Below are 22,148 nucleotides of genomic sequence, written 5' to 3'. Positions count from 1 at the left end.
TAATTCTGTAAGCACATTGTACCTTGTAGGTTGAAGCTGTTTTGCAGACAAGTTGTTTTAAGCAGTGGAAAAAAAGAACACAAGAAAATGAGTTTAAGGAGGAAAAGGCAAGTTAGCAAATCTGACAAATTTTAAAAGCTTGAATTAAAATGTAAGAACTAGCTATATATGTGGGAACTAGTGAAACACAAGTGTGTGATGGAATTGGCAAATGATTTGCATCACAAAAATGCCATTCAGATACAGGACAGGGCAGTATTTGATTTACCAGAGGAGAGCAAGAGATGTGACATTTGGACCTTCTGTGCATTATCACCAAAGACTAGTGAGTGGGGAACAAGAAATCCAGCTCTTTGGCTGTGGGAGTATGTGTGTGTCTTTCCTTAACAGTCTATGGAATTACCAGCTCTTGGCTGCGTGTTCTTGCTGTGGTACCATTCGCTGCATCGTGTTTGTGCAATGGTGCTGTGAACCAGAAAGAACAGATAAGGATGAAAAAGATTTTTTTTTTTTTCTCCTCTTAATAATATTTCACCTGAATTGGCTCTGTTATGTGTCAACGTAGGGTTGAACAAACAGCTGTAGCATTGGTAGCTTGAGGGGAGGAGTGCCTGGGTGATGGCAGAGGACCCGAGTGGTGATGCTTGGAGGCTGCGTAAGGCAGTTTGAGTAACCACTGCTGCCAGTGTGCCACTTTGCCACTGACAGATTGACTGTGTTTGAATGTTCTCCATGTACTAATCGTTTCTTCTGGAAAGCGTGGCTAATACTGACTTCATTTGAAAGGTTCCATGCAGGTAGACCTCTGTTACTACCACAGTTGTGTGATTGTACCTGGTATTGTAAGTATTGCATGCTTTCACAGATGTACTAGTATGTGCTGAGCCTGATATGTGAAGAAACTTGTCTTATGTTTGCAATCATTAGAATTTATTCCTGTATGCAAATCATTTGCTTCTACTCCAGTTTCCTTGTGAAAAATAAATGAACCAGGGAGTGTAGAATGCCTGTAATCTGTGATCAGCTATTACAGAAAATCCACTTTTCACATTACATTTAATTTAATGAAATTAATAGTGTTTTTCTAAGTAATCAAGTTATGAGCCACTCGTTTCCCTCTTTAAACAGGCCTGTCTCTAAGTTAAGATTTCTGTCTTTTATAATCAAGCTCTGTTAAGATGTTTTAAATTTTTTTTTTTTTTTTTTTGGTTTAAAGCATCTGGTCATGGGGCATGTGTCTAGATCATGCTCATGCTGCATATAGTTGAGAATGATGGGATAATGGGATTGTAGATTAGCTCTTTATGGTACTGATTTTCCTCTGGCCTGCTTCCTTGTGTAGTCTAGAGCAGCCCCAGGGCTGTTCTGAGCTGTGCCAGCTGGCTGCAGCCCTGCGGGACTGGTGTGCCAGATGGAGACAGCAGGAGAATAGCAGCACTCCAGTAAAACCCTAACATGCTTCCTAGGGTCGAGGAGAGGTGCTAGCTCTGCAACCACATCAGGGCGTCCTTGGGCAAGTGGTTGTGCTGGTACTCAGCTGCTCTTGTACTGGTGCAGCTGTGGAAAGGACTGGACTAGGGCATCTGTGGGTCTTTTTTTTTTCTTTTTTTTTTTTTGAGGAGATGCATAATACAGGATTCAGCTTTTGAAACATGTGGAGTGTGTTAGCATCTCCTTCTTTCTAGTTTTATGCTTCTATACTGTATCTGTGAAATGTTGAATTCCATAGCTTGTACAGATAATAAAATAGGAAAAAGAATCTGTCTTAATATTGAGCAAGTGTGGTGTTTCCTGATGTGTTGTCCTGTTTTTTTCCTGACTACTGAAAAATGCTGTTATCTATAAGATTTCCAGACAAGAAAAAGCTTGTTAATGCTGATGGTTTTTCTTTTTTTTTTTTTTAATTAAAACAAAACAAACCCCTTCATTTTACTGCCTGAGTGACAACTTTAAACATGCTTAAAACAAAAGATATCAGAAGTTTTAATCCCTTCATTTGGTGAGCTGACTTTATAGTTTTTAGTGAAAGAAATTTATTTCTTAGAATACCAGTGAAATCTGTTGTTGGTATTACTGCTTTATCTTTGGGTAGGCCTGCTGGTCCACCTCAGCCCTGTGGCCTTCTTCGTATTCAAGAACAAGCTTAGTCAGAGTAGTCTCCCAGCCACAGCAGAATAGCCTCATCTGCAGAAGATGTACCCCACAAAACCCATGTGTTTGAAGATTTCCATCTTGTGGAGATCAGGACAGTAAATGAGTGAAACTCCTTGAAGATTTGTATTACCTGATGACTGTTCAAACAGTAGACATTCTCTAGAGGAGCTGAGATACACCAGCTTACCCGGTGTTTCGTCACTCTCTTGCCACAGAAGACTTTGTTCTCATTGCCCCATTAATGCAGCTAACACTTCTAATCCAGCAGCCCAAAATAGCTGTCAAGCTTGGATTTTACTCTGGTGGCATTTGCTGCACAGATAGTTGATATAACCCAACATGCTGAACTGTAGCTGAAAAAAACCCCAACTGAGGCACATAAGCCTATTCTGGTCAGATATTTCAAGTGTCTGATTTAAATAAGCTAATAAACTCAACATGATAGTATGTAAAAAGGCTCTTCTCCTCAGAAGAACAATTTACTTTCTTTGAGGCAAAAAAAAAAAGCCCTGTCAGCCTCCAGAATTGTATGGATACTAGTGGGAATAGGCAAGGAAGGATGTGCCCTGTAGCTTCCTTGCTCCAATGATTATCTGTGCTGGAGGAGTGCACTAGAAGGAGAATGGACCACAGAAAGCAGTGGCTATCGTATTCCAACCTAAATAGTATCTATCTCTGCTCTTGAAGACAGAATGCTGGTATTTTTGTGATCCTGTAGGACATTATGTAGGTTTGGGAGTTGTTATTTTGTCTTTGTTACCAAAGACAAGTGATTTAAGGCTATGTCTATCATGAAAGATATGCTAACTTGAAGTAATGAAGTACTGGGAGGAAAAGTATGGTGAGAAATAATTTACAAGCTGCTCTGAGGGAGTTAAAAACAGAACTTTGTATTGTAGCCCCCTTGTAATTTTGCAGGAGTTGGGGGATAATGTGTTTTTGTTAGGATTGATTTGGTTTGGTTTTTGTTTTCGTGATTGATCAACCATAGATGGCAGCAGTAAGTATGATCTCTATGAATAGTATGAATTAATTAGTGTTTCAGAGCAGTCCAGCGGAGCTTAAGTGCCCTGTTCCAGAAGACTGACGTCCAGTCTGTGGACACTTCACACTGAACTGTGCCCCTTGGATGAAGGTTGGTCTTCCCAGCCAATACAGCATTCATTTCATCATTATAAGCCAATATTAAAAAGCTTTAGATGCACTTCCCTGATTTCTTTACAAAGTAGATTTTTTCAAACTGACTTCAGTTACAGGATCTGCTTCAACTCAGTGTTTACTCCTCTTCGCTAGACAACATCTTTCCTACCTTTTTACTTACAGAGGAGCTTCTAATCTCAGAGAATTGGAGCTAATTTCCTAGCAAGATAGATGAATTGTGATAACTTCCTTACAAAATTCTCAACACACATTGTTCTCTTAATTCTTTCTTACGCTGTCATATTTGAGAGTTTGGAGGTATGTTGTATCTACTTACAGGTATGTGTTTGAAATAAAGCTTTTCAGGGAAATTGTAAAATTTTCCTTTTGTCATGCAGAAAGCTGTTTTCTATGTAAAACCATGCTGATTGTGGTGCCCACTAGACTGTTCCTGTCACTTTAAGATACTTTTATATCCAGCTACTACTAATAGTTCGTGAATTAGATTTTTTTTTTTTAAGAAGTGATATCCTTTTGTCCTGGTTTTCCTCAGTGCTGAATCCTTTAACCTCACCTATTCATATGCTTCAACTCACACGGCTTAACTTCTTGAAGTATTTCCTTCAAGTTAAGATCTTGGAAGTAGAACATACAATCTGTGAAATCAATTCTATCAGCATTAATATTATACATTTCTTCTGGTTCATGAAGCAAAGTTGTGTCAGAGGTGAAGCTGATGATTGGTGGAATCTCAACTGTATTATAGAAAAATTTCTAGTAAACCAGATCAAAGAGCAGAAGTCATGCTTTGTAGTCCTGTCGATTCTGCAAAGCAAAAGAAGGGCTAAGTATGGCGAGTGTTCAAGCAGGAAGGTGATTCCACCACGTTTTCTTCACCCTCATGGCTTTCTTCACTTCCCTCTACAGTTTTTGTTTTAAGAAACTTGTGGTAAGGAGCTTGTTTTCAGGTTTCTTCTCTTTGTGGTCAGTTAGCTGGAAAAGTGGAATGGATGACCATGAATCTGCCAAACAGAACTCCTTAGTAGAGTTGGTTTTGATGTAATGTCATCTCTCACCTTCCAATGAGGCCAAAGCTGTTTTTGAATCTGCACTTAACTCGCAGGTAATGGCATGTACTGTTGTAGAACACAAGAGATTTGACAAACTCTGTAACACGGCATGAGTAACCTCCTAAGCTGGACTCAGTGATTGCTTTTTTTCTACAATTTGTACCTAGCTTTCGGAGAAGCTTATTTTGTGTCAGGTTGGTTTGACTGGATAATTTAATGTGTTTGTGTTAAGCAGGAGAAATCTGGTCGGCTGTTTTCTAATTTTTGTTTTTGTTCTGTAACTGTTCTTTGGAGCATGTCGTCTGTCATAGGCAGTACCTTGTTTTTCAATGGCTGCTTTTTCTTTTTTTCTTTTTTTCCTTCCATACCTCGAGTTTCCCTTGGTGTTCCTACTTCTTTGGCGGTACACTGTCTTTTCCCCTAGAAATTATCTGTTTGTTTACAGTTTAGGCAAATGTCTTCATTTCTGTGCTCTTAATTTCTTAACGTGAGCCCACCCTTTCGAGTCTGATCATGGAGCACTAGTCCTGACACACTATCTGAGCAGACTGCTCTTCATGCCAAGGTTGTAAGTGTTAATCTTGCTGCAGACTGGGGTGATAATTCATTGCTGTCACAGCAACACATGCTTAAAGTTGCTTCTTGCCAGATTTGTTGGCTATATGCTACACTAGAGAAAATTATTTCAAGAGTCTTATTGCATAGCCAGATGCTGTAGAACTAGTGCAATCAACCTCCCCTCCCCCTTTTTTATGACTGCTCTGACTTCAGGGAGGAAAAGCTATTATATAGTGAAACGCATTCCTGTGAAGCACTGGTAAAGAGGTAGATGAACTTCCGATCATGGTTAATTTTTCTGGTTTTGCTTGTAGGGAAGTTCTGTTTTGTGTTCAGATGAAAAAGGAAGGAAAGCTCTTAAGGTAGGGTGAGGGGAATTTAAAAAGGAATTAAACAGTGTCTCCCTTGCTGTTTTAGTTGTGTTCTCTGCAATAGTTGGGTGCTGTGGAAGTTTTATGTTTTCTTTAAGAACATGTGCTAATGACTAGATTGGCTTGATTTTGAAGAACTGTAACTTCTTCTGCCATCTGTGTCCTTACAATCTTTCAAAAGAGGGGGAAATGTTGTGAACTCTTGTTTGATAATGGCCAGCATATCTAGGCACTGGCCTGTACAATGCTGTTTGGTGTAGTTACAACTACTTTAGGTTAAGTGGTTATAATTTTATCTCACTTGGAATTTTTATTCTAGACTGCTCTAAATACCCAAGGTTACTTATCCTGTTCCTGGAATTTATAGCTGTAACTTACAAACTCCTTGTTTTTTGGGCCCACTGGAAGATGATACTGTAAGCCAGATCACAGAGTACAGGTCACCACTGTTATTTGGTCACATCTGTCCCTTGTAAGGCTTCTGCAAGCCCTTACATCAGTAGCTGTTCTGTCTTTGAGATGTCGTAGAGCTCTGAAGAGGAAAATTGGTGGCTTTTTGGTACAGGAGCTGAGGTTCCCCAGAACAACTTAACATTTGCCCTCATATGCATGCTGTAGAAAAATGCAAGTTGTTTAATGGATAGCTTCTGAAAAAACTACATTTTTTGTGCACAGTGGTGTTTGATTGCCAGGGGAGTGAGACTTACTGATTGTTTAGTCAGACATAAACTTGCTAATATGCTTTTCCCAGTGTATTTCCAGCATAAATATCATAATGTCCAGTGGCTAGGCACTGTGTCATGAATAATTTTATCTTCTCTTATATTTTAAGAAAAGTTGCCATAGAAGTTACATTATTATGAATGTGTTCCCATAGGTCAAGATCCAGGCAAAAATGTGGTGTCAGAAAGTTTGTTCCAGTATTACCCAAATTATGTGTGTCATGCAGCCTTCCCTACTTTTCATTCTTTGTGCCTCAATTATTTGTACTACCGGATTATAGGAAAACACTATCTTGAAAGTCAGAACTAGGAAGGACTTCTTTTAGGCCTGAGTAAACCACCTCTTTACTTGGCAGGGATAGTTTTTAAGCAACTCCTGATACTCTCAAGAAGGCCTGAGGCGGTACTCTCAAATTCTTTTTTAATCCCGCTGTAAAGCGTAAAGACCATGTATTTGTCCACAAAACACTGCACACGTTTATAACCATAGAAACAAAGCAAGAGATCGGAACTAGAAATCTGTATGGGATCTCATGTAATACTTTTGCTCTACTCTGTGTGAGATTACTGGTAATTTGCAGTTGTAGTAATTTCCTCAAGAATCCTCCCCTGGTTTTGCTTCAAGCTCTTAACTGGTTTTTCAAGCGAAGTATGCCAGGGCAGTTCTGGTTTTTGCTCAGGTAAAAAAAGACTTGGTAATTAACTTGCTCCCCCGCTCCCATGTTTTCCCTTGTCACCCCTATCCCAATGCTGTGGTTTGTGCATATGTATTAGCTTTTCATTTTTCTGTATATAGAGGCTTTAAGAGCCCAGACAACTATATCCTGCTGCTGGGGTAGCCTACACAGCTCTTCGGAGCTGACTAGGGAAAGGTTGAGTTCTCTGTTGTACTTCTGGCCTCCACTGACACGTCTGAGTAAATGATAGATTGAGGCTGAATCTGTCTTGCCACGTGCATTATAGATGTTGAATTTATTACTGGTACCATTTCTGTGAGTGCAGAAGCAGGGATTTGTTTAGAACAAATTGCAAGATGAGTTCTCGGTTCTTACCAAAACACAGATTGCACTGTGGTTCTTTTTAATGGCAAATACAACTTTTTTTTTTTTTTTTCCCCACCAATGCCAAGCATGCACAAACTTCTGCTATTATGTTAACTTTGGTAAGGGGTCTGGAGCTTTAATGAGCTGTTAGTATACCAGCTAATGCCCTAACCAGCAGAAGGTGTTGGTAAGTCTATCTTAGTTTTGGAAACGGATCAGCTAGGTCAATGGAAGAGCATACTAAAAAGTACAGCTCATCTGCCAAAGAATATTTGTTAGTATGTTGGGAGCAATAAATAATTAAGAGTTTCTGAAAACTGTTAATGTTCCTGTAGTATGGGGAAGAACAAGGAAAGCAAATAACGATAAATACCCTAGTTCTCTCTTTCCCAGTGAGACTGCAGTTTCAGATGTTCAAGTCCAAAGCAGCTGTTCCCCCCCCTCCGAAATTAAATTCTTCAGTTGGGAGAAAAGAAGCATTAAGCTTATCTATTTGCTTGAACTGATTGATTTCAGACCTCAGTCATTTGCAACTTTGGGGCAGAGCTTGTGGAGTCCTACCTTTTGATGATGTTTCTCTGTTGGAATGCAATGTGGTAACTTTTGAGATTGCATCAGATGGATTCCCTACTTGAGGGGAAGCTGTGAATACCTGCAGACCATCCATGTTGGTTTGGGGAGAGAACTGAAATTCAGAAGGGAAGGCAGGACACACAGAACCCATACCATCTGTCCTTTGGCTTGTTCAGGCTTCTCTGCAGTTCAGTCTTCTGCTTATATCCACCTAATATAAATTATTACCTTCTAGCAGAACAAAAAACTTTTTTCAGTTTCTGTATGGAAAGTAAGTAAACTGAAAATAATGAGAGATGGAAGCCCATACAACATCTAATGCAAAGTGAGGGAAGGTAGAAGAGTTGGAAGGAAAGCCTTTTGTTTTGGGTGGGGAGATGATGGGGGAAGAGAGTGTCATAATAGGGATGGTTCGGGAAACCCCTGGTGTAAGCAGTGAGGACACACCAGGGAAGTAACTCTAGTGACTAGCTGCTCAAGCAACAAGGCAGAGTACTGTTCAGGTTAACTATTCCTCTGTATCTCAAAGGTGAAGTATGATTTTGGCTTGATTCTGTCGGAGTGGTTTTTGGTGGTATAGCTGATTCTGTCCCTCCCAGCAGCGTGTTCTCATACAAGATTGCTAACATGAGGCCTTGGAGCAGACACTGCTGGCCAAGTTTCATTTCCCTGAAGGACGTTATAACGTCAGCAGAAATTATTGTGTAGACTTAGCCTCCCCGTTTGCATGAACACAGCTTTTTCACATGGATGGACTTTCTTGCTTTTTTGTATTTCTTTTAAATGCTGATACTCTGTGCAAAGTCTGTGTAGCTGCATGTTAAACATAACTGATAACTTTCTCTGTTGCTGCATGCATGTGTTGAAATTAAAATTTAAAACCACTTAACAAAAGAAAATTTTTCTATCGGTCTGAAAAACAAGAACCTGTCTTTTTTGTGCTGTGATAGCATGTAAGATTTTGTGCTTCTACCACCATTCCTTGTTTTTTAGAGAGAATCTTGAAGTACCATTATATTGGCTGCTGGGAAGCCAGTTGGATATAATAACTTTTTTTTTAATTGGAAAACTAAATGAGTATACTCTTACATCCCTCAAAAGCATTGCTCTTGGTATCTAATCTCTGTTAATAATTTCTTAGGAGAAATTATGGAAATATTACTCGATGTACTCATTTTCGACAGCTTTTCTAATTACTCCGTTGATTTTTGAAGCATAGATTTGTGCCAAGGTACACTGGGGTATATTTGGACAAAATACAGAGCAATAAAACTGTAATTATAATTCATGTATGATCAACAAACAAAGCATTAATTTTATTAGTTTTGCTAGCAGTCTCTGTGTTTGAAGTGTGTGGTTGGTTCTTTCTTAAGCCTGTGCTTCATTAAACTTTTTGCACTGTTCTGTCTTGTTTATCAGGCAGTGTCTTGCATTGAATTGGTGTTTTATATGTAGATGTATGTGTATCTGTAGGTAATTAATTCAAAACAAAGTAGAAAAATGTATGTAAAGGCAGGTTTAGTAGTTACTTTTGGTAAAGCTTTCTCCTTCTTCACAGTATTACCTTAAACATAAAAGAAGAAAAATATCACTTAGGTTGTTCCAGTCAGTCTATGTTCAGTTATTAAGTACTGGTACAATGAACACTCACTCTTCTGTCGTATTAGTGTTAATCATACAGTGATTTCATCTGTATTGTTTTACTAAAAATGCAAATAATTATTGTGAATAGTTTTAAAATTTATTATTTCAATCCCCATGTCTCATGGAAGACTCCTATTGAACTTTATCTCGTATCATGAGAGACCAGAACTGTGTGATGAGAAAATGTGTTTTGGTGTTTAGAAGCCTGTAAGAACACTATTTATTTCTTTTTTGTGATGTTGCTGTTGGGTAGAGCGCAGAGGTATTTTTAGCCAACATAAATGTGTTTCCAAATCCTAACTTTTTAAAGTCTCAACTTGAATTTTGAGGATTTAATACTTCATTTCATTGCACAGAATATCATTGCCATGGATTTTTTACTTTAATTAGTTTTTGTGTGTATGTTGTATATATATTAAAAAAATACATATATGATCAATGGTAATTTACTTAACCTTGGGAAGGAAAAGTGGAGAATGTAATGTAATAAAATGTAATATGAGGTACTTCAAGGTGTGTGGTATCCAGTATAGTACAGAATCTTTCTTCTCTGTCTTCTTAAGAATCAGGTTCACTAATTTAAAGATCAATTAAAGAGGATTCAAGGTCTGCTGTGTTTTGTCAGAGCAGCATAGCTAGACCACATGCATAACTTCCCCCCCTTTATCTTTTTTTGGTAACTTCTTTGGATGTGCATGTCTGTCAGTGTTACTGTCTCCTTTTTTGATTTAAAGAGGAATTTAGTGGTTTCTTTTAAATTACATACAATATTAGTGGTTGCTCTGAATTTTTTTCCCGTTTTCGAAGAGAATATTTGTTAGCAAAAGAGCTGCATAAAACCTTTGGAATAAGGAACTGCTATCCCTTGAAATAGCTGCTGTTTCTGACTTCTTTCCTTAGTAGAAGCAGGATCTAGCTGCCCAAGGAGAGAGAGTATCTTCTTTTGCTGTAAAGATGGAAAAATGAAAGTGCTGCAAAGAACAGGTAGTGGTTTTGTACATGCATACACCATTCCTCTGTTCCCTCCCCCAGAGTCTCGTTGAAGAATGATGGAAATAGTGGCCACTTTGGAAAAGTTGTTACTACTGTAGAGCGCTGTTCTTTAGTCTCTTTCAGAAATGTGTTAGGAAGAAAAGCAAAGGAGGGGTCAGTCTTTCCAGGCTGCTTCTTGTAATATTTTAGTCAACTTTTAAATTTGCAAAATCTTCATTATTATGTTGATTGTTAGAGGTGAAGTCTGACCAGTATGTAAAATGTGAAAGGACCCACTTTTTTAGTTACTTTGTGACTAAGATAATGGAGGATTTGTTGTAAATTTTCCAAACCCCTGTTTTATACTGAATGTGCAGTGCAATGGCTGGTGAGGATGGACTGTATTTTGAATATTTATCAAACATGGCAAATCTGTATTTTAAGGTGTTGCAGCTGACCATCTTATAATGCTTGTAAATCCTGAGTGGTAATAATCCCTTCTCTGAAGAACTGCAGAATGATTTCTTATCTCTAAATGGACTTCTGGTTATTTCAACCTATTATCTGCTTGCCAAGCAGTCTTGAGTAACTGGAATCCATCTGTATAGGACTGCTTTCTCTTCCTCTTTACCTGGCACCTCCTCCCCCCACTCCTGCAAGGGAACAAGATTTTTGCTTACCTCTTTTGTTTACCTGTTGACCTGCAAGTTTGAACTTCTGGTGTTCAAAGAGCTATGCCTTAGGGAGATCTGTTGGGCTGGTCCAGGAATAATTTTTGTATGAACTGCAAAAGCCCTTCTGTTTCAGATGACCACCTTACATTCTAAACCAAATAACAGAGCAACTTTTTTGCACAGTGGATTGTGAGATTTTACAGCTACTGCTTTTTTTCCAGTAATGCTTTTTGGGTTTTTTGAGAATTTAAAAGATCTGGTGATCCAGCTTCGTCTCCAGTTTTCAATTCAATCTTTTAATAAATTCTCATACTGCAGGCAGTTTTACATTGGTACACAGAATAGTTACACTGATGTTGGTGTAACTAACTCCACACATGCACAAGCCCCGTATTTTAGGATTATCGTGAAGATGTCAGTATTTTTTATCATAGACATGGCAGTAATCTTTTTCTAAGTATGTGAATGCTGGAGCCTTCTTTTCCCATCCGTTCTGGAGCATTGTGTCGAATCTGAAGCTGTACTCGGAAGGCTGCTTGCATATTGCTTTCCCATCCTGTTTTCAGACTCAAGGTATTTCCTTCATAGCTCTGAGTAAGCTCTGCTGTCCTTGAGCAAGTGTCCTGAGGAACAGTGGGTTCTACTTCATCATTAGACAGACTATAGGAGTTTAGCTGGCAAAGAGGAGACTTCCTTTTCTTGTAGCTTGCTTGAATCGTGGCAGCCATGTTAAAGTGAGATTCCATTAAACAGAATTACGAGGTCCCTGACTACGGCCCAGTCTGGCTTTGTAGATGCCAGTGACACCCAGTCTCTGTTTGGATGATCAAAAAAGATTATTTGATTTTTGTCACAATTGCTGTCTGCAAATAGCTCGGTCATGTTTGCCATAGGAGTTAAAAAGCAATTTGTTCCACCAGTGCATGTTCCAGTCTTGAGTTGTGTGTCTTTTTCAGTTGGGAGTCCTCAGATCTATAATTTTTGCTTTCCAAATAGATTATTTAAATAACACGATTATTATATTCATACAACTGAAGTTGTCTCTTCTGTGTTCTGCTTTACATGAAAATGCATGTGTGCCCAAGTACCCTTAAACTCTTCTGATAAGATAAACTGTAAATCATATCTGAGTAGTTTTTTTTTTTCTGAAAGCAGTCTGCAGCTTTACTGTACAGATGCTCTCTTGGTAAATGAAACACTACTTATCTTAATTATTAGTGTTAATGGACATGCTGTGGGCCTAGTATTTGCTAATGTCAGGTATAATCTAAGTTATGTTTTTTTATGCTTGACAAGTGTGACAGTAACTGTCGTTCTGACTATCTTGTCTGAATGAATCAATGGCATGTGCATGAGTTGTTGCTGGCAATCACCTGTAATGCATAAGCAGACTATCTTCTTCCCTTCTTTCAAGCATCTTCTGCAGGCACTGTTATTACTAAAATGCCACGTGCTACTAATTTGTCAGGTGCATGTGCTCCAGAATGCTCTCTGTAACTGATGAATGTCTTGTAGTTTCTCCTTGTGCATTTATCTCTTTTTAAAGGTCTCTCTGCTCTTAGAGAAACTGATATGCTTCTGTCCAAGTGTGTGATGCTAACTACTGAATGTCTATGGCATTAATATAAGTAGACATAAATAGAGCAAGACCTCTACAAAAAACCATGTATTTTCCCATCATACAAACTATACCTGTGTTCAGCTATTATTTTTGGATAGAAAATTTGCAATGGCTTCCTGGAGCTCAGTATGTACTCAAGTACATAAAGTACCTTCTGAAACTATCTTTACAGGAAATTGAGATTCAAATTACCTTTTCTTTCTTCTAAGTAGAATGATTACACTTTAACATGTGTATGTGTGTATATATATGTACATAAATTGTGTTTTCATTTGATAAGGAAGATTAATGTATGGGACAGTTCTTTTCAAAAGCCAAAGTTTCCCAAGAGGCAGTGGAGGAGAAGGGAGACGTTAACGAAGTCGGCTGAAACAGTTTTGATCTTATTTGCGGTACTCCTGTTTTGCAAGATACAGAGAGGAAAATCATATTTTTTTTTTTCTTGAAACATAAAAACTGAGCTGGTTTACAGAATTTGAAGGGATATGTACAAATAGCTATTCCTGCTTGTTATCATGGACATTTTTTTGGGAGGGTTACTGTCTTTGTTTTCATGAAATAGTTTACAGTTTGGAGGACAAACTGTACGTCTTGTTTAAAACTGAAGATGAATCTTACATAAATGGTGAAATGAACTTTTAGCTGCACTATATGCTTGCATATTTAAATGTTCTAGTAGTTGACACTGCACAGAACAGCATTTATATATACTTCACGTTTGTTGTACCAAGTGCTAAAGGAGTTATCTGCAATAGTGATACCAAAGATGTTGTCACATTCACTAGACTTTTGTTTCCCCCTTTCTTCGTAGTGTTCCTGGGCCATCCACTATGTGATGTTTTTTCTCCTGTCTCTTTTTAGTGTCATCATTTGGCTTTTCTCTAGCAAAACTATAGTGATGAGTTTGCTATGCAAAAACACTTCTCCAAAGGGTCACATGGAATATGGACATATTTGATAAATCTTTTCTTCATTTTTCTTAGGAGATAAATTTTACCTGGGATTGGTGGACTGGGGAGTCCTAATCAGATCTTGGGCTAAACGCATGTAGGTAGTACTGTTTCCCCACTTCCCTCATCAGTTACCACTGCTATCACTTGATTATCAGAAACGGGATGTCAGAAAATCCTGCTCTGATTAAGTCTGTTGGCACTTTAATTCCAAGAATTATTTCATTACTGAGAAAGAAATGCCTGGGGATGGCTTCACAGTACTGATGAAAAACACTTGAATTTGCCTGCAAACTTTCAGAAAAATTTCCCCTCTCTTAGAGAACCTTTTCTCTGCGTTCTTAATTTCTGTGTGATTAATCAAAGAGTAACTGGAGTAATTCATTAACTTTGACAGGCAAATTGTCTTCTACATCAAAGTACTGTTCTTCTAGCTCTCTGGCAGTGGACAAAATTAAATCTTTGATAGAAATCTTAATGTCTTCACCAAAAAGAAACAGAATGTTATGTATTATGTAGCATGTTACTTTTCCTTGCTTACAGAGCACCGACATAACGGTTAGTAGAGCATCTGAAAGGTGAGAGTATTGTGTTTTGAATACTTCCACTGAGCTGATACATATAATGGCAGTAGTTAAAACTGCTGAAGGTGAATCCATTTATGTTTCTTTTCAAAGTCAGGTTTTTGTCTTTCACTGAGATTTAAAAGCTTTTTTTTTTGGATATGGTTTTAAGATGTTCTTCGGCACCTTTAAACGTTTTTCTTTGCTTTCTTGTAACTTGAGTTCCAGTATTTTAATTTAAAGAGTGTTCTGTTGTGAGAATGTGAAGCAACGTGCATATTATGCGTTCTGAAGTATTGTCAAAAAGATGCAGTGTAGAATGGAGCAGTGGCATTGTTGAAAGCATTCTGTCTTGATGGTTCCTGTTCTGCAGAACTCTGAATAGTTTCAAGAACTGGAATAGTTTTAGGATTTTTTTAAGTTGTTAGCCTCAGCTTTTCAATTATTTAAGTAGAAAGAGTGTTCCTTTCAAAAGGTCGCTAACAGTTGTTTGGAGCTGGCTACCAGAAATGGTTCTCAGAACTCCCCAATTGCTTTGTAGGATAAGTCTTTACTCCACGAAAGTGTTGTGGTGGTGTTATGGGGTTTTTTTGTTTGTTTTGGTGTGTGTGGTGGTGGTTGGGTTTTTTGTTGGTTTTTTCACTCCCTTCTGAAGGTACTTAAAAGGAGGCTTAGCATTTGCTGTATTTGGTAGCAGGAGGGTGGATTGTTTTTTATCACGCCAGGATTGGGTAGCACTTTGGCTGAAATGTCTTCTTCCTTTCCATCTTTCATATTTTAATAGGGGTATTATAACTTTATGAAACCTAATTAATTCAGAAAGAAACTGGTGTTTACACAGACAGATTGAATAATGCTTATGGCTCTGGGTATGTTTTCGTGCTTGATGTCAGGAAGAAGGGGATGTTTTAGGTCCTGAAAGTAATGTTATCAGCACTTAATTATATTTTCACCCTTTTTTCTGCAGCCCTTCCAGTATCTTCCTTTGGAACAGTAGAGGGTAGGTGAAGCTTTTCTAGAGACAGGCTTCTCTTTAAAACGTGGCTAGCAAAATGGCAAAAGTGGAGGTGCCTTGTTTTTGTTTTATTTTGTCCTTTAAAGAGCAAGGAAAATAGGAAGGAAGATCTGTTGTTGATATTATGAAATAGGCCTTCACTGTAATTGACAACCTAGGGATTTTTCTGCTTGATTTTCTTATCCCTGTGTTGCGAAAGCTTGCTGTCCTTCTGGGATTTCTTTTTGGAATGCAGAGGTGTGTTCTAGCTAAAAGCATGTGCTTTGCCTAATAAGCTTTCCTAGCCATTGAGCCCAGCTGGCTGCTGCAGTCTGTATTTGTTTTGTCTTAACTAATTTTTATATCCATGCTTTAAATTAAACTAACACTTTTTGCATTAAATGACAAACCAAGCACAATGTCCATAAATGAAACCAAACACTATAATCTACTAATTTTTGTTTTCAATGTGTGGCATTATGTAATCAAGCAGCCTACTAAAAAGGAAGATGTGGAAATAATACTGGTGGCATGTAAATGGTGCTAAACTAAAGTGATCAGCCTTTGTGGAAGGGAATGTTTATATTGAGTTAAGGGTTTAGCACTTCCTCTCCTAAATACAGAAGACAAGTGAAGAGAGCAGGGTCTGGCAGGTCAGCACAAAATGTTCTTGTCAAATCTTCATACCTTTGCTGTAGGAGATGATGCATGTCGTTAACATGTAGCACTTAGCTGGAGTCTACTGATGGGTTAATTTTCAGGGTTGCGGCAGTCTGAAGTTGATAAAAGTTCAAAGTACTTAAACTTTCTGAAATTCAGACATGTCTTTCTGGTTTGGTCCAAGTGATGAATGAACAGAATAAATGTTAGCATGGAATAGAAATTCTGTTTCAAAATAGTAATGTATCATTATTTACAAGTCTACAACAGTGACACTGGAATTGTTGCTGTAAGATTGTTCATGTATTTGTGGGGCTTTAAATTTTTTTTTTTTCTTATGCTCCCTTTTGTTCTTGTATCTCCGTTTTTGTAGTCGTTAGTGATGGGAGATGTTTTCTTCCTGGCTAGGAAAACACTGGCCAATGGGAAAAGGAATACTTCTTTGTATCTTCTGTGATTGCTGACAGATTTTGAGACTGTTGGATCGTATGTCCTTATCTGTAGGCAAAGACAGGCTTCCTGTGGCCGATACCTGTAACACATGCATTATTGTAATGTGGGCTTCAGTCTCAAGAGATGCAGAGCCTTAGCTACAAGGCCAGCACTACATCATCTTCAGTGCTCTTCTAGTGCTGCTTCTCGACTTCTGCCTCTCTGGCCTTGTGGGCCACAGCAACAGCTTGGGTTCTGGCACAGTTCCCCTCAGCTCCTTTCACTGCCAGTTTGGGCTGTCCACCCTTCTTTTTCTCTCCTCCAAACTGTCCATGCCTGGCCCTGATTGCACTGAGTGTGGCCCTGCAGTTGCCACACTCAGTGCAATTGTAAGCATGGACGAGAGACGTAGGCTTGCCTCTTCTCTGGCTTTATTGCTGAATGTGAAAATTTTTCATATAGTACCAGTCAGATATACAAACCTCTGGCCACTTCCCATTCTGCTATTAGGTGCCAGAGGAGTGTTGTGTGTTTGGTTTTTTTTTTTTAATAAGATACAGCAGCTGCTTGGAAGTTAAATAAAAAAACCCCACAACAACAATAATAAAAAAACAACAAAAAACCCCCCTATCTTTAACCCTGTTTGGATATTGATTCTCACAGTAGTAAGGACAGACTTTTTTCTTCTAATGAATTCATGTAGTTTAAAGCTGCTATGAGTAGAAGCTTCTCCCTTTGCTGCTAGGGTGAGTGGCATCTGACCTGTCCATAAATGTCCTCCTGTTCTCATGTTCATTGTAGGCAAGCAGTCTGAGCTGGGTCAAGATGAAGATTTGAATCTATCTGATGGTTCTCCATGTTGCTCTTCAAAGCATTGCATTGCAGTGAGGCTCTAGACCTTTTTTTTTTCCTTTACACAAATGTCAGTGGACAGTTTTAGGGCCTGGATGTCAACTCCGTTCACTTACAGGTTTGCGTCATGTTTATTAAACTGTGACTGATCAGAATCAAAGTAAATGTCTTGAAGTCAAAACTACTGATGATGACACCTCAAAAAGATACAAATAATTGCATTTGTAATTACACTATTAAAAAAGGGCAAAGTTTTGCATGTGACTAAATAAAAAAAAACAAACCCTTTTTTTTCCTAATAGCACTCCTTTTAGTAATGTACAGAATAGAGTATTAAAAATATCAGGATGAGTTTCTCTACACTTGATTTAAAAATCTCAATTCAGAAATTTGTCTGTTTAGGTCTTCTACCAAAGCAGTGACACTAATACATGAAACGTGATCTGTTAATGGCTTACAGGCCTCTGTGAGAAGGGAATATATGGATTTTTACTTAATGCTATTGGCTGGTACATTAAAAAAAAACCCCAAAAATATTGTTGAGTGGTTGTATATTGCTGGGAAAAAAATCAGAGTATGAGAAGGAGATGTCTTTAGCTGTAGTCAACAAACTAAAAAGAGGAAAGAAATGAGAACTGCGAGGTTGTAATCCTACACTTCTCAGGGGAAGGTTTCAGCATTATAACTGAAACGTCATTAGAAAAAATAATAATAAAAAAGTAGTGTCTTTAACAGTCCTGACGTCAGTGATGGAAATTCAGAAAGTGCTTCACAGCCATTGCTATCCCAGCTTCTCAGTAGCACTCTGAAACCATCAAGAAATGGTGTCCTTGCTTTTTTGAATTTGCTGCCGGTATATTTTTGAAGTTCTGTAGTATTGGAGGAATAGAGATTTCGGCTACAAAATACAAAGATTGTATATTATACTAGACATTCAGTTTGAACACAACTAGGTAAGGTTCGAGATACTTCAAATGTAACAAAGTTAAAATGCTCTTTCCTGTCTTAATGGAACTTTGGCTTTGAGATAATTAACAAAGTGCTTAATAGTATCCTGGGGGCAGGGGGGAAAGGAGCAGACAGCTGAAACTTTGTAGTTCAATGTTTCCGCAAAAAAGGCAAGTATTTGTTATGGCAGCATTTTTTTTTCTTAACACGTAGACAAGATGCTCTAAACTCAGCTCCAAGAACTGAGTCTTAGTAGTGAAGTGCCAAATTGAGAAAGTATTGTGATGTATTTTTGTTTTGTGTTGGGTTTTGGGCGTATTCTTTGTTTCTTTGGGGGGGGGACAGGTTGGAGGGTTTTTTGGTTGCTTCTTGATTCCATTTAGGTGATTCCAAATTTCTCTGCTTAGAAACCACCCCTTCCCCAAAGCCCTCCTGAACAACAGCAGCTAGAATTTCATGTGCCCTGATCTTGAGGGGCACTAATAATTTAACTGCACCCTCCTCCCAATTCATTCCTTTGAGAGGAAGGTAAAACTAACTTATTTTGCAAAACAAGTTAATGTTCCTAATGCAGCATGAAGTGTTAAAACATAATAATTGGCTGTACATCCTGTGTAAAAAGACAGAAGCTCTTCACTAGCAAATATCACCTACCTTCCTACACACATTGTGATTAATGATTATTCCGTGGGACCGCAGCAATTTGCAAACTCTTTAAATGGATAAAGGAATACATTTTTGTCATGAGAATGCTTGTTTCCCAGGGTTTTGGGTTTTTTCTGAAGATGATTTCATTCATCTTGCCAGTTTTAGTGTGAGAAATCCAAACTCCTTTTCTCTTCCAAAAGGTATTTTGTGTTCCTGTTGCTTTAATAACAGTTTTTCTAAGCTGACTTGCATGTCTGTAGAGTTCAGAATATCTGTCTAAATCTTAAATCTTCTAAAGGGTGAGTTGTAGTTCTGACCACCGTAGTCTTATCTCCATAACTTTAGGTTTGCAAATTTGCATGAAAGTGAATGGAAGACCTCTTATTTTGCTCAAGTAGAATGAATTATTAATTTGTTTTGTACTGAGGTATGAGGAAATAGTCAGCTTCAGCTCACCAGATATCAAAGCATGTTCTGTGCAAGCATATCGAGAATTTGCTTTCGTTCTCTGGATGTTCCTAGGCAGTAATGTTCTAGTTGGCTTAGAGTATTCCTGTACATATACAGCTATGTGAACATAAATGTCCTCAGATGCTGAGGCCTTAATATCATAAGTGGAACTAGACAAGCAAAACTTCTAGTTTGTCCATTATAGTTCTATTTTATGCTTCATGCTAGTGAAAGCACTGTTGTTTGAGACCCTGTGAATGTTCTGTCTTACTTTCTCTGAAAGACTTGCTGTGTAACTTCAGAGGATACACTTGTTCTGTGATGAAGACTATTTAGTGTCTATGGGTCAATGGTCTTCTCTGTGTCAGCACGTTTTTCTGGCATATTTTTAAGGGGGAATGTGCTTCTTGGGAGTGGTTTGTGGTGCTTTGGGCAAATCAGTCTTTGGAAGGAGAATCAGCAAATGTTCTATATAGCTCTTGTGAAACCAAAAGGGAAGTTTATTTTATTGTTTCGTAATGGTTTTTCTTGTAGGCACTGCGAGGGGACTAGAACTTGTCTTCAGCTCCTATTAGACAAAGAGGAAGTTTTATTCTTATGGCAAGAAGAGAGTTTGGCTTGTATGCCTTATTTGTTTGTTATATGTATCATTGAAACCCACAATTGTCAGAAAAGTTGTAAGCAATGGGGTTAATTTCTGTACTACCAGTTGGTTTGCTTTGCTACAGTAAATATAAAAATGTCATGTATAATAACTCTTCAAGTCTTGACAGAATGGTGCATAACTCATAGGAAGCTTTTAAAAGCAGAAATGTTTTCTACCAGACTAATGTTTTTTAGTTAGGGTAGATCCATTGTTGAGCCTATTTAGTGTGGCATTGGTTGTTTGGGTTTTTTTTAAAATAAAACAAATAGATGCTAATAGATGCACTCTGTCAGTCTATTGCTGCTCATTTTCTACTAGTCTCCTTTTTTTTGCTGAGAGTATTTGTCTCATAAATAAGTCATGCCAGAGAGAATTGGTGCTGTAGCATCATCCGATCCATCTTTCCTACTAGCAGAATTGCTTTTGACTTTGATGTGGACTAATTAAGTTCACATATTTTTATGGACATCTTAGAGTAGTTAAAGAAAAGATAGCTGAAATAATCTGCGCTTTTCTAAATGAGGCTGTAGGACTTGTTAGGGCTTTGATCCTACATATCCTGAAGTTTCTTTTTTCTTTTCTTTCTGAAAGGATGCTATCTAGAGTATTTCCATCAAAGTAGTATGGCAAACTTCCCAAGAGCATACCTGTTTTCATATGAAGAATCCGATTTCTTAGTTTTGTGCAGGGCAAAATATGATCTCTGCAGCACGGGCAGGGTTTAATAAGACTCTGCACAGCATCAGGCAGGTTTGTCTGTTCTGCTTGCTCCTTCAATTGCTTCCCAAGTCACGTGCTCACAGATTAGATCAATACACTACCTAATAGGATGTTGAAAAACATTTCCATGATTTGCTGACATGGGGGAATGGTGAGGTAAAGTAATAGATTTTGTACGAGATCTTAGAATACACTACTGCGGTATTGGCAAGCCCCTTGTTCTCATGTGAAATTCGCTACTGCAGTGGTGCATTGCAGGAAATAGATAAAAATCAACACACAGAATATATCCATGCATCATATATATTCGGGGAAAGAGACATGCATTTGAACCTTAAGCAGCTTACATGTTTTCACAAGGCAAATACGCTTTCCACTTTTAAAAGAATCTTACTACAGAAGGACATGCAATTTAATTTGAACAAGATCCATTATTTAAATGGTTTTAAAAACACAATAGGCTGTTAAATGCATCTTTTATAGAGTACTTGAGAAATAATTTAGATTTGTAAATGCTAGTGGTGGAAATGAGCACCTACCAAAGGAGAAGCAAATAAGCAATTTCAGCATGGTCATTTGAATTCCAGAGAATTGCTTTGTTCTTGTTGAAATACAGCTTTTTACTACTGTGACTATATATGGGAGAACCAAAATTACATCTTTAGAGCATCCTCCTATTTTCTCCTCTAGCTTATGCTGTCTGTCTCTTAAATTATGCAACTTTTTTTTTTCCTCCCAAGTTTCTTTTCAGCCTTGTACCTGCTGTGGAATTTTGTGTGAAACAAAAATTGGAAAAAGTTGGGTTTAAAAAAAAAAAAAAATTTATGTCCAGCTCTTGGCATTGATATATCATCCAGAGTAAGGAGAGCAGGAATAAATCTGTATGTAGAGATTAAATGATAGCTAGGCAGATCTCTGTTTCGCCCCCAAATACAATTCTTAATTTCATCAAAGTTGTCTAGTTTTAGATTGACTTGCACTGCTCTCTTGAGAAGAGCCTTTGAACCAAAGCTGTGTTTCTGGAGCTTGGATAGACTTTGGCTACAATGTTGTTCTTGTTTAAGAACATGTCTTCGTTGCAGAGTTGATTCAGAAAAATGTGTTTTCTCTCTTCTGAGTATTGTCCATACATACAATCCCTTAACTTTAGCGTGTTGGAGCTTGAACTGTAATTCCCTTCAGGGTACATACACTCCAAGCTTCAGATAGCACAGATTGTCAATAGAAGTAATTCTCCAGCTGTAGTCTAATTGTTTTAGAGCAGGAAGGCATGATTACTGCACAAACAGCTGCAGTCGCTCTAAATGTATGTCACTGCCCCTCCTTTGGAGATGGTTCCACCTACAATTGAGCCAGTGGAACAAATAATGTGAGTGCTCCTCATCAGCATGAAGTCACCTGTCTTAGTTTAGAAAAATGTTAGATGCAAATTGTATGATGTGAAGCAGAACAGTTTAAACCAGTCCCTTCCAGTACGAAGGGAACAAATAATATGAGTGTAATGATGTTTTCCATCCTGCCATTTAGTGCAGAGCCTCACTGGAGCTTTGATCTTATTGAATGAAAGACCACATTAAAAGCAAGTCATTATTCTTGTTCTGAATCCTTGGGAAAAAATTACTTAGTTGAAGTAGCTCACTCAGGAATGGGAAAGGTCGCTTTAGGATAGGGTGATCCTAGTGTATAAGGGCATATAATGTTAGATCAAGTTTAGTAGATGAGAACTAAAATATCTGCCCTCAA

General features: G+C 38.0%; 1 protein-coding gene across 4 annotated transcripts in view; it reads left to right on the top strand.

Moving 5' to 3' along the window:
* The window catches only part of USP22 (ubiquitin specific peptidase 22), a 113,284-nt gene that overhangs the window by 10,406 nt on the left and 80,730 nt on the right, over positions 1–22,148 (top strand). Inside the window, exon 1 of one of the 4 annotated variants that reach the window (XM_075515327.1) lies at positions 7,713–7,902. The exons of the other annotated variants lie outside the window; for them this stretch is intronic. The gene's annotated coding sequence lies outside the window, so the exon portion shown is untranslated. Of the gene's footprint in view, positions 1–7,712; positions 7,903–22,148 lie in introns of those variants that run through there. 4 annotated transcript variants of the gene reach the window in all.

Source organism: Mycteria americana, chromosome 12 (assembly GCF_035582795.1).
Source record: "Mycteria americana isolate JAX WOST 10 ecotype Jacksonville Zoo and Gardens chromosome 12, USCA_MyAme_1.0, whole genome shotgun sequence".
Taxonomy (NCBI): domain Eukaryota; kingdom Metazoa; phylum Chordata; class Aves; order Ciconiiformes; family Ciconiidae; genus Mycteria; species Mycteria americana.
The sequence above is the reverse complement of the archived record's forward strand: the minus strand, read 5'-3'. Positions and strand labels throughout refer to the sequence as shown.